Source organism: Lithobates pipiens, unplaced genomic scaffold (assembly GCF_037356315.1).
Source record: "Lithobates pipiens isolate NorthernLeopardFrog02 unplaced genomic scaffold, aLitPip1_a1.2 Scaffold_16, whole genome shotgun sequence".
Classification (NCBI taxonomy): Eukaryota; Metazoa; Chordata; class Amphibia; order Anura; family Ranidae; genus Lithobates; species Lithobates pipiens.
In genome coordinates, this window is record NW_027507748.1 from 645,418,488 (window position 1) to 645,430,587 (window position 12,100).

The 12,100-nt window shown below is 43.9% G+C and overlaps 1 long non-coding RNA gene across 1 annotated transcript in view; it reads left to right on the forward strand.

Moving 5' to 3' along the window:
• LOC143984047 (uncharacterized) overlaps window positions 1–11,379 on the forward strand; it is a 26,062-nt gene extending 14,683 nt beyond the window's left edge. The window contains exons 3-4 of the long non-coding RNA XR_013274703.1: window positions 5,696–5,926; window positions 11,218–11,379. This is a non-coding gene — a long non-coding RNA (uncharacterized LOC143984047). The remainder of the gene's footprint in view (window positions 1–5,695; window positions 5,927–11,217) is intronic.
• Window positions 11,380–12,100: the final 721 nt, after the last annotated feature.

A 12,100-nucleotide genomic window follows, 5' to 3' on the forward strand; every position in this document is an offset into this window, starting at 1 on the left:
GCCAAGATCAGCGCATCACTACACAGCACACCAGCAGCTGCATTGCAACGCAGCAGCTGATGTGAACAAGCCCTTCGTGTCAAGGCTGAAATTGGAGCATAGTAAAGACAATCTAGCTCCGGTGCTCTGATTGATTTTTATCAGTGTTGAATTGTTAATCTCTGCAACTTCCACAAAGCCAGTCAGCACCCGCTAATGCAAAATGATTGTTATGCTGGCAAAAAACCCACCACAGTCTGAATGTTTTCATTATAAAATGAGAGATACCAATGAACTGATCTGATGTGGTTTAGTAAGTAAGTAAGAGGGACACAGGTTCCTGGGTTCTTTGGTGCAGGTTTACTAGATTGTTACAACTGCAAAATATGGCATAATACAGAAATACAGCCTAATCATCACAAAGACTACTATTTAAAGTGTATGTCCAGTCAACGCTTTTTTTTTTGGCTGGTGCGACAGAACCCTTTGGGCACCCTAACTACATGTTTCCTCCAAACCATCCAGAGCAGATTGAGAGCTAATACCAGCCCTTTTTACCCCAAACATCGTACACATGCAAGATGTGAGGTAAAAACCAAAAGAAAGACTTTTATTGAAATTCAGACAGATATTTTATACCATACAGGAGGACATTCCCCCTCCTGATCTTGTTATCCTAACAATACAAACTGTACACAGGAATATAATTACCATAGCTAAACAACAACCATCGTATATTATAAACATTAAGTTAATTAAAGAACTAGCCACCTGGACACTCAGAGGTCTCATTTCAGGTCAGACTTGCTGGCATCGAGCTCACAAAGTACAATACACATTATTACAAGTATAAACACATCCCTGCAGTAGTTTGCTAACAGACAATAGGTGTGTTAATTAGCACAATCAACAATACAAACAACAGTGATCTCCCCTCTCCTCAGACTAGTACAGTAGGCAACAGAAAATCGCAGGGCTTACCAGATTTCAATAATCAACTTTCTTTTCACATACATCTGTTTAGTTTGTTTCAGGTTGGCAGAGACCATCATGCCTTCCTTGAATGTTCAATGTAATAATTTTGCACTATATAACAGAACATCTTCCTAAATGCTTGTAGCTCCCTCAAATGCCAGGGCCCATAGTCGGTAGGCAAGAAGCTAGCAAAAGCAGCACTCCAATCCTGCAAGAAGTTAGGCTTTGAATCGGGGGATAAGTGTGGCAAATGGCTAGCCCGGGCCCTCAGGACCAAAGTAAGGCCTTCTATATATCCCATATATTTAGGATATGGACAGACGAAAACTTTGCTTACACAAAGACATTGCCCATATGTTTGAGGAATTGTATTCCTCACTATATAACCTTCCACCCCCTCCTCCCTCTTCTACCATAGAAGATTACCTTTCTTCAGCACACTTATCACACCTTTCATACCCGATTCAGAGAGAGCTGGAAATCCTCATCACGTTTATGAACTAAGCAGGGCAGTGAAGTCAGCCAAACTCAGAGATATGACCGTTTAGGGCAGCCTTGATGTCTCCTTGCTCACTGACTATACAATACACATTATCATAAATATCAACATAGAACTCCTTCATACAATTGCAGGGTTAATTAGCACAAACAACAATGGGTGAAAGATTCTTAGAAGCCATATTAGACTTATTTACATTATAGCAGACAACAGACAGACAGGTGCCTGGAGTTGGTGACATCAGCCTCTTCTAACAATATGTGTCCCAACAGTATGAATCAGTCATTATTTCTAATATGGCATATACAGGGTTCCCAGAGTCTGTGTATCTTGGGGGGAAATGGACCTGAATCTAAAGTAATACCACTTCAAGGGTCCCCAGGCATACAGCTCAAAAAGAGCACCGTTCTCCCAAAACCCAGGACCAATAATCAGTAAGCCAGAGGCCAGAATTCAGTCTCCTCCAAAAGCCTCTGTCCCGGGTGAGTCCATCACATTTCTCCCCCATCAAAAGTCGACTAACAAGGTCCCAGACCTCCACCTGGTCTGGACATGCATTAGTTGGGCAGAGTGAACTCACATAGTCAGTCTGCATGATCCCCATTCTTGGCTGCAAGGAATTTTTGTCATCAGTAGGTGCGGGGCAGAGGTCACGGACTCTCTGTCCATGGCTTGGCCTGTTGCTGGGCAGAGGGGTCAACTGCCCCAGGTCCCTGAAGCTGGGAAGAAACTGTATGTGCTAGGCAGAGGCCAGTGGCACTCTGCCCTGTTGCCAGTGATTCAGGTAGGAGTAGAAACTTCACTACATTTACTTGTCGCTGGGGAGAGGGGCCAACTTCCCTGGCTCCCTGGAACTCTGTAGTTGTTGCCGGTGTTGGGCAGAGGTTGGTAGCACTCTTCCCTGTTGCCAGCACTTCTGCTGTGGAATCCACATCACCTGCTCTGGCCAACTATTGGGGTGGGTGTCCAGCTTCCTCCACTCCCAGACTGTTGATTTGCTGCTGGGGTGGAAGGATGACCACTGTCTTTCCCAAGCTGTGTAGCTGCCATTGGGGAGGTGAGCTGGCTGCTTCCTCAGCTGTTCATTCATTTGACTGCTGGGATGACATTTCTCTGTCACTGTCTCCCAGGTTCAAGAATCCTTGTTGGGGAGTGACCATCCCCCTCCCACCCTGGAGGTAAGGCAGAGGTCTTGGACCCTCTGGTTGCCAGCACTTCAGCTAGAGAAGTTTGTTGTAACTCCACAGATGCTGCTGGCAGAAAATCCCATTTCCCTGTCAGTGTTGAGGGAGAAAGGCCAACTACCTCTTCTCTCAAGAAGACCAAAGCCACTGTTGGTGCTGGGCAGAGGTTAGCAGAGCTCTGCCCTGTTGTCAGCACTTCAGCTTTGGAGACGACAATCTCCAGAGTTTCCAATGGTGATTCTCTGGCATGCTGCTGAGCATGTTCTAGCAGTTTCTTGAATGCACTTTCAAGATGCTGTTCCTTCCTTAGCAAATAGTCCAGATCAGGTTTAAGCTCTGAGACCTCTGCAAGACCGAGCATAGCTTCTCTATAGTCTCTAAAGTCCTCAAGGGTAGGTTCCCCTTCATTGCCAAACACAAAACAATAAATAGATAAATAAATAAATAAATAAGCTATGGACACAACTAGAACAGCAGTTTAGCACTATTCCTCTGAATAAGGCACCATGGTGCTATACTTCCTTGCCTGCTTCCCTCAAGTCACATCCAACTATAGGACCTCTCAGAGTAGGACATATGGCATGCTCAAAACCAGAACTTTCATCCGCCCATTCCCCACTGTTTCCCATATTCGGAAACCCTGGGGGTAGAGGGTGGCCTGTTTTGGAATCTTCGGGAGAGGTGCTGCTTTCAAATCTCGAATTTTTTAATAGCCAACGCCTGGCCCACACTGTTCATATTGCAACAAGCTGGTCAGTATGGACTACCTTTCTGGCAAGCACTTCAGCTTCAGTACTTCTTTAGAAACCTAGACCCCCAAAACCCATTATTGTCGTCAACGGACTCTGTTTGAATCTTACTGCGGAGACAAAGAGCCCCTCCCCCACACTCTCTCTAAGTATGCCTTGCCCATTTCCCCTCCAGATGATGATTTCATCCTGCCAAGTCTCAGTAAATAGGAAAGAGATCTTAATAGGACCTTCACACCCGCCCAGCGTAAAAACATTATTCGCCTCCCCCTGAAATCTTCCATCTGTACGCGCACACAGGAATCCAACTATAAAATATTGACGCAATGCTTCCCAGAGGCGTCAGAGCGTTGCTGGAGATGTGGAGACGAGACAGGAACCTTTCTCCATGTCTTCTGGTTCTGCTCAAAGCTCCAACAATTCTGGTCGGAGGTAGAGAGAATCTCCCAACAATTTATGGACTTCACTATCCCGAAGGATCCTGCCTTCTTCCTGCTACACTGATCACAAATACCAATCTGGGCGTACATAAAAAACAATGCTTTGTCACCTAAATAATGCGGCCAAAGCTTTTGTCACTCTGTGTTGGAAAGACCTCAATAAGGTCTGGAGTGTCAGCACCCTGGAAGATTTGGTACTTACTGCCCAAAATAAGATAGAACGATATATGAAAACATGGGCAGACTGGAACATGTCGTATACTCAGATGAAGAGAGCTCCCTCCTGGACAGTTGCTCTGGGAACTGAGGTCCTCCCTTCATTCGTACGATTGCATCCACGTGCTCCATCACCCTGGCTTATTTTTTTTTCTGCAGTAATTTTTTTATCATTTTCTCATCACAGATTGTGAAATCCTGACCTAATAATACATGTTGTATTAGAGGTGATGTTGCTGAAGACTGCTAAGTGCTTAAAGTGGTTGTATAGTGTTTTTTTTTTTTTTTACTTTTACCTACAGGTAAGCCTATAATAAGGCTTACCTGTAGGTAACAAAAAATATCTCCTAAACCTATATAGCTATTGAACTTCCTTTTTCTAGTCCCGTGGTACATGCTGTACATCACCGTGTTCTTAGCAATCGGACTTTCAGCGGATCTCCGTTGGAAAAACCTTCAGAGTTTATTCAGACGGGAAAACCAATCGCGTGTACACGGCATTAGGGTTGTATGTATTTTAAAAATTACAGATCAATTTGCCCAGTGAAATTGCATGTACATTTGCTCTGTGAGAATAGGACAATAAGTATATTTTATTAAGCTATTTCCATGCTGGTCAAACATATTTCATTGATTTAAAACCGAAAATATTGAATTTGGCAACTAGATGGAGCTAAGTATCATAGGAATTTCATATAAAGCATTTTTTTTCTAAATAAATACACCCCATAAAGTGTATGTTAACACTAACAATTAAGTTTTAGGACTTACAGTCATCGGCTCCCTGCAGACTAAATACCGAGAACTGAGCGATGAATGGTTTTTGATCACTCAGTTCTCAGTGCAGAGCCAGCGGGGGACAGCTGCAGCTGGGATCGAAGCTGCAGCCATCTAGATGAGTAGGATTCTTTATTTTTTTTTGTATTCCTGAATTTCACTTTTAAAAGAGAAGTATGTTTTTAAAAATTTTTAAATTTTTTTAAGATTCATACTCACCTAGGTGGGTGCAGCATCGGTCCGATGCTGCATCTGTCCCCTGGTGCCTCTACACTGAGAACCGAGCGATCAAACACTGTCGATTGCTCAGTTCTCACAGCTCCATGAGCACAGAGCTGGTGACTGTTCAGTGAGAGCTCTCTGCTCTGTCCCCTCCTTGCTCACTGGAGTCCTGGGCCATGGATGGGGCAGGGGCGGTCACCTCAGCCTCTCAGCGGCTCGCTGAGAGGCTGAGCTGGGTGTTGCTTCAGGGATCTGCTGGCCCACGATCCCATGGTCGTGATGACCTGGAGTCGAGACTGACTTCAGTGACGTAGGCAGAGAGTGGATTTCAGCCTGCTGTCTGCTGAAAATGGGTCAAAGAAGTGCAAAATGAACTGCACTCTTGTGATCCATAGGAGGAGTACAGCCAAACCAGCTTTGACTGTAGTTCTCCTTTAAGGATGGAAAACTAGTACAGAGCTGCATTAATTTGTATGTTTCAATATTCCTTGGAAATTCACTTTGTTCATGTGGGTTTTAATTGTCAATGTTGCCATTATCTTACATAGGATTGATTCATGGAGTAATAAATAGGTAAAGCATTACATCAATTAATTTTTTCATGTTGACAACCTGTCAATGCTTTTACTAATTTTCCTACTGCCTTGTTATTAGTCCTCTCAGACGTTCCTCTTCACTGGAACTACTCCAAGCAACTTCAACTAGGATGGAGACCCAGGAGAGATCCTGAATGCACTGGAAGCATTATATTTTTCAGCAGAGTTGGGATTGCCTTGGAATCCCCCCAGGAGAGTTGATGTTTTGGCCAAGGACATTGGGACTGCCCTGCCTATCCTGCTGTTCAAGCAAAACTTAGTAGATTTAGGTGAAATGGAAAGAAAGATGGTAAGATGTTGCTTAGTACTTCTAGTGGGGGAAAAAAAAACACTGATTGCATTTAATAAAGATTAATCTCCTGTTATAGAAGAAAATTCTAATTGAATGTATTTATGAGAAAAAGAAACCTGAAAGTAAAGATAACTGCTGAAGTTCATGGTGGATATTTCTTATGTTGATACTCATGATTCTTGGCATTGACTGAGGTTCTAACCTTTCACTACAGCTGTGCCAGAATTTCCTGCCCACCCTTCACATATCTAATGTAGGGCTCCAGGTTATAATTAGTATTGCTGACTCTCCAAATATTCCTCTGGACCTTCAGATGAACAGGCACGTAGCCTTTCCTAAAAGCAAAGACTAAAGTACACTAGGTTGTGTAAACTCTCTCATCTATGCAATGGAAGATCGCCATGTATATTAACCGTTTGAAGACTGGCATGTTTCACCCTCCTGCAGTCCAGGCAATTTTTCTGTCTCACTTTGAATGACAATTACTCTGTCATGTAACACTGTGCCCAAGTTAATTTTACATCCTTTCCTATTTCTTAGTTTCTGTTATAAAAACTTTGCAAATAAATAATATTTCTTCATAAATTTGAGCCAATATGTATTCAGGACAGTATAAATACCTGACCCTTTTTCATTTCTTACCACAAGTTTTTGGAAAATGCAAAATGATTTAATTGAAATTTTGTGCACAAACTTGTCAATTAATAAGACATTTCTCACACACAACATTGGCATACATCCCAAAACCAATTCTATATGCCTCCAAAGTATGGTGATACCACAAGCGTGAGACTTTTTTCACAGCCTAGCCACATAGAAGGGCTCATAATTCAAGGCGCACCTTTAGACTTTCCAGCGGCATAAATTATGCATCTTTTTCTGACTACCCTTCGCATTTATCGAGGCCCTGGAACACCAGGACACTAGAAACACTGGTGTGATGGCAGAGACACTGTTTCTTGATGACACTGTTCTGGTGACACTTGGACTTGTAGTAGCTAGCAATAGCCACATACAATCCCTCCTCACCACCTGTCAAATGCTCTCTGAAGAGTGATCCAAACATGCATTGCTCTAAAAAGGGCACTGCACCTATAAAAAGAGGCCTTCTGGTGACCGGTGTGGAGGGGTTTGAGGACCTTGTGCCTGTCTGCATTGGTCTGGTGATATTGTACTGTAGCAGTGATCAGAGAGAATGGCCTGGCTGCACTGTCATACAGTGATATCCAAGCAGCCAGCCATTGTTCATGATCACTGCCACAGCAATACAATGTCACTATAGTGCCACTGCACTTGGTCTGGTGATAACATTTTAAATAAAATTAAAAAAAAGCATACAGTGTCACCAGTGTGTCCAGGCAGTGTCTCTGAACACCAGACAGGGGGTGGGGTTTGTTTTTTTTGTTTGTTTTTTAATTGTGAGTGCTTACTATCATCCCAATCACTGTAGTAAGCACTCTGCTTCCTCCCACAGCCCATTACTGTGAGAGGGAATGGTTGAAACACTGTATCATACAGTCTTTGTTTACAAGTGAGTTTGCAGCATCCTCCACTTGTAGCAAAGGGCTGGTAACACCTCCAGGGGAAGAGATCATTCTCCCGAATCTAGATGCTGATGGCTGAGAAAATCTACCTGAAAATTCTCTATGCCTGGCATAAGGACAGCGCCAGAACAAGCAGTTCCATCCAAGTGAGAATCAAGCACTCTTTGAGTTGTGAGACTTCTGGTGCCCCCTTGATGGTATGCCACTGCCAAGGGACAATTAGAGTCTCGTTAGGGAAGAAATGACTGGGTCAGGCACAGGAACCTTCCATTTCTATATTAAACACTCCTCAAGGATGTTACTGAGCAACAATACTTAGGAGGGGCAAAATGTTTTCAGGGTGAGGTCAGTCACTGTGCATCACAGGCTCTAAGACCAAGTAGAATGGAAAGGTCTTATCAGGTTTTGGGCAATTTCAGGGAGCCCATGCTGGAGAATATAGAGTTAGTACACTCAAGCTGTTCTAACACTAAATATAATTGTACTGTGTCAGTAATGGTAGCAGTGGTATCCTTAAGCTGTCACGCTCAAGTGTCAGGCTTGAAGACCAGTTGCTATAGCAGCGCGGGACTACCACAGACCAGCAGGATAGGTACACAGGCAGTCACCCTGGCAGATGACACAAGCTCAACTGAGGTGTGGAGTCTAAGTACTAACCGGTGTTCACCAGAGTTCCTGAATGTGGAGATGGGTTTATCTGTGTGTTAGTACCAGGTCAAGGTCCTCAGGATCGTCCCAGCAGGAGGTGAGCAAGTAAGGATCAAACAGAAGCGTGGTTAGTAACGCCAAAAGGTCAATAACGAGTAGTTGCAGGTTGGGATCAAGCAGAAGGTTAGTCGAGGAACATGAGAAGGGTTGATAACGACTGGTAGAAAAATATGGATGGCAGCAGGGAAGACAAGAGCTAGATACTGGCTGAGAAAGCACAATAATCTGGCAAAGAGGAAGTGCAGAGACATGGCTTATATCAGGAAGTTCATGGGAGGAGCAAAGAGTTCAAGTTTCAGCAGAAGTCAAGGCACAAGGCAGGGTTGTGCAGTGGATCAGAGTGGGGACTGTCCAGCATCTCAGGTAGCTCAGTGAGAAGTGTCATTGCCAGACACAACTGAGGTCCCAGGTTCAAGTTCAGGCCCTGACATAAGCTTTGATGAGATCTTGGTCAAAGTTGTTTCATCTTCCTTTAGAAGTGGAGGGAACATCTTATTTACCTAACTGCTAACTCAGGCAGAGCATTAGCCACAAGAGCAAAGTCATTGAGTGACTCAGGAGCAGAGACCAAAGGAGCTCCTTTGTGACCTCCAAGAGAACTTAGACCCCGCTAATGAAATCCAACATGGTGGCAGAAAAATCCCTCTCTAGATCGGTAGGAGAAAGAATATGTGACTGAAGGGCCAGCTTTGTTCACAGAGACAGGCAAGGAATTATGCCGCGTACACACGATCGGAATTCTCGTCGGAAGACGCTCTGATGGTTTTTCTGACGAAATTCCGGCAGAAATTCCGCTCAAGCTGTCTTGCCTACACACGGTCACACCAAATTCCAACCACCAAGAACGCGGTGACGTCCACCACGTACTACGGGACTAGAAAAAGGAAGTTCAATACCCAGTAGCCAATAGCTTCCATCTCGTAGCTGAATCTGAGCATGCGTGAGTTTTTGTGCATCGGAATTGCATACACACAATTGGAATTACCGATAGAAAGTTTTTCCATCGGGAAAATTGAGAACACGCTATCAATTTTTGGCTGGCGGAAATTCGGACAGCTAAATTCCAAAGGGAGCATACACACGGTCGCATTTTCCGTTGAAAAGCTCTCATCAGTCTTTTTCTGGCCGGAATTCCGACCGTGTGTATGCGGCATAAGACTGCGGGCATTTGTCAGAGAAGAGGGTACTAGGACCTTTTGGTGAGAGACTATAATCCCCCACCCCCTCTAACCTGGAAGCCAGCAAGGCCATCTGACCCCTTGTCCCTTCACCTTTGATCTGCTCTGTGCGGTGCAAAATGTCCCACAGAGTGATATCCACAACCTTCACTGCTTTTGACAGAGAAGGGGAAGTACTAGGCATTGCAGACTGCTGAATCTAGCAAGCATCAATAGATTGCTTTGCGGCATATAATCCAAGACTATGATCCTGATTCCTGTACGGTACGATTAAGAAAGATAGATAATCACATAAATAGACTGGCATAGCTAAAGATTGATAAAGGGTGAATGATAGTGTTATTAGGTGTCTAGTTATGGTGATCTGATTGCAAATGACAAGTAAATGTGTCTATCTTATTATGTACAGTACAATATGTGTCTTAGGAATTATTATCATGCTTTATTAATTCACTTGGTTTTGATGAAAAGCAATAAGGCAAAATCCTGTGCATGCCTTAAGCTTTTTATTCCATTCTTCATAAATGTAATTATTAACTTTTCCATGTTCTTCCCAGACCACTGGGATTTTTAAATACTAATACAGCACTATTATTTTTACGAGGAAAAAGAGTAATTACACCTTAAATGCGCTGGAATTTAGTGATCTTTATAGAGATGTTACATAATCATTATTACAATGCCACTATGGTAATAAAAGAACACAACTTCCAAACATTGGTAAACCCATATTTTCTGGCACAGTGTTATGCCGCGTACACACGATCAGACTATCCGGTGGCATAAAGTCCGCCTGACTGTCCGAATGAGCGGACCTGCCCACACATGGGACTTTTCAACGCACTTTTGAAATGAACGGACTTGCCCACACACACGGAGGAAAGTCCTTTCATTTTGAGTGCGGCTCCAGGTAGCCGGGACTAGCGAAGGAAGCGTCGCTGGCCCCGTCACCTGGTATGGACTTAAAGGGGAAGCCCTACACTGAAAAAATGGTGTGGGGGTCCCCCCCTATGTCCATATCAGACCCTTATCCGAGCACGCTACCCAGCCGGTCAGGAAAGGGGGTGGGGACGAGCGAGCGCCCCCCCCCCCTCCTGAGCCGTACCAGGCCGCGTGCCCTCAACATGGGGGGTGCTTTGGGGAAGGGGGCCGCGCAGCCCCCCCACCCCAAAGCACCTTGTCCCCATGTTGATGAGGACAAGGGCCTCTTCCCGACAACCCTGACCGTTGGTTGTCGGGGTCTGCGGGTGGGGGGCTTATCGGAATCCGTGAGCCCCCTTTAATAAGGGGGCCCCCAGATAACGGCCCCCCACCCTATGTGAATGAGTATGGGGTACAATGTACCCCTACCCATTCTCCTGTGAAAAAAATGTCAATAAAACACAACACACAAGGGTTAAAAATTGTTTATTGCACTGCTCCGGGGGTCTTCTTCCGTCTTGGGGGGTCTTCTCGCCAGACTCCTCCTCTATCTTCTGTTAGCTATTTTACTAGCAGAGGAGCCCGGCTTTCTTCTTCACCGCCGTCCGGGGGTTTTCTTCCAACTTGGGGGGTCTTGTCCCTCTCTTCGGGGGTCTTGTTCCCCTCTTCGGTTCGCGCCTTCTTTTAGCTCTTTTACAAGCGGTGGCAAGGCAAGAAGATTTCTAACCTATTATCACCTATTAACCTGAGTCGGTCCGTTACAATCCCCAGCATTCGCCGCTGGGGGAATTTTGTGGGTCCTGTGATCTACTGCTTCTGGTTGTGCTGGTCTCCATACTTATATTTGAGTGTAATTTCATATCGTTAATATGGTTCATATTTTGCTGTGTTTTTTGTCTCCATTTTATTGTATAATATTTTATTATTTACCTTGTAGATCTCCCTCCTGAAGAAGCGGTTTTGACCGCTAAACCGGTAGAGGAATTTTGTTATACCACTTCTCAACGTAAACCCTACGGGGAAACCTGATAGAATTTGTTTGGCTGCGGTGGATATGTTTTTACTCTCCTGATTTTTTACATGTCTGTATATTTTTTGGTTGTTATTAAACTTTTGTATATTTTTCTTACTATGTTTGATTGATATTTACTACCAAGTACCGAGATAGTTCACAAACTCCAAACAAATCTTGTAGGTTTGGATATACTGGGTACAGCATCAGCAACTGTCCCAGCATCCCTATAACCTCCTGTTTTCAAAAATGTATTGATTCGGATTTTTATTTATTCTGTGATCTAATGTTTATTTGAGGCTAAACTCACTTTATTGCCTTTCTCCACTGCAGTTGGTGCTCAACAGCAGCAGCATTGCAGAGGGAGAGGAAGTTAAGAGGAACATTGTTCCTCTATGGCAGTGTTGTCAACACCCCGAAGTGAAAATTACTGTCAGAACGCCAACATTTACAAACAGCACCAATTTTTTACTGGGAAAAAAACATGAAATTCACTGCAAAAAAATTACTAAAATTACTGTTTTTAGTGCTAAACAGTGCAAATATCAATATTTGAGCTATAAACACATAGCTAGTGCTATTAGCAATGTGTTTAAGTGAAACAAAAGTCAAAAAACATATTTCTCAATTTACATGAAGATCAGGAAACTATAACCCAGCCAGTGCAGAGTTCTCCCTTACATCAGAGTCTGCAGGAGGGTGACCAGAGACCACCTTCCGCAGAATGAATACACTAAGGTAAGGGGGGGGATTACTAATGTAGAGGAGAACCTTTATATTGGTGCCCCCTTACATTATTGTATTCACT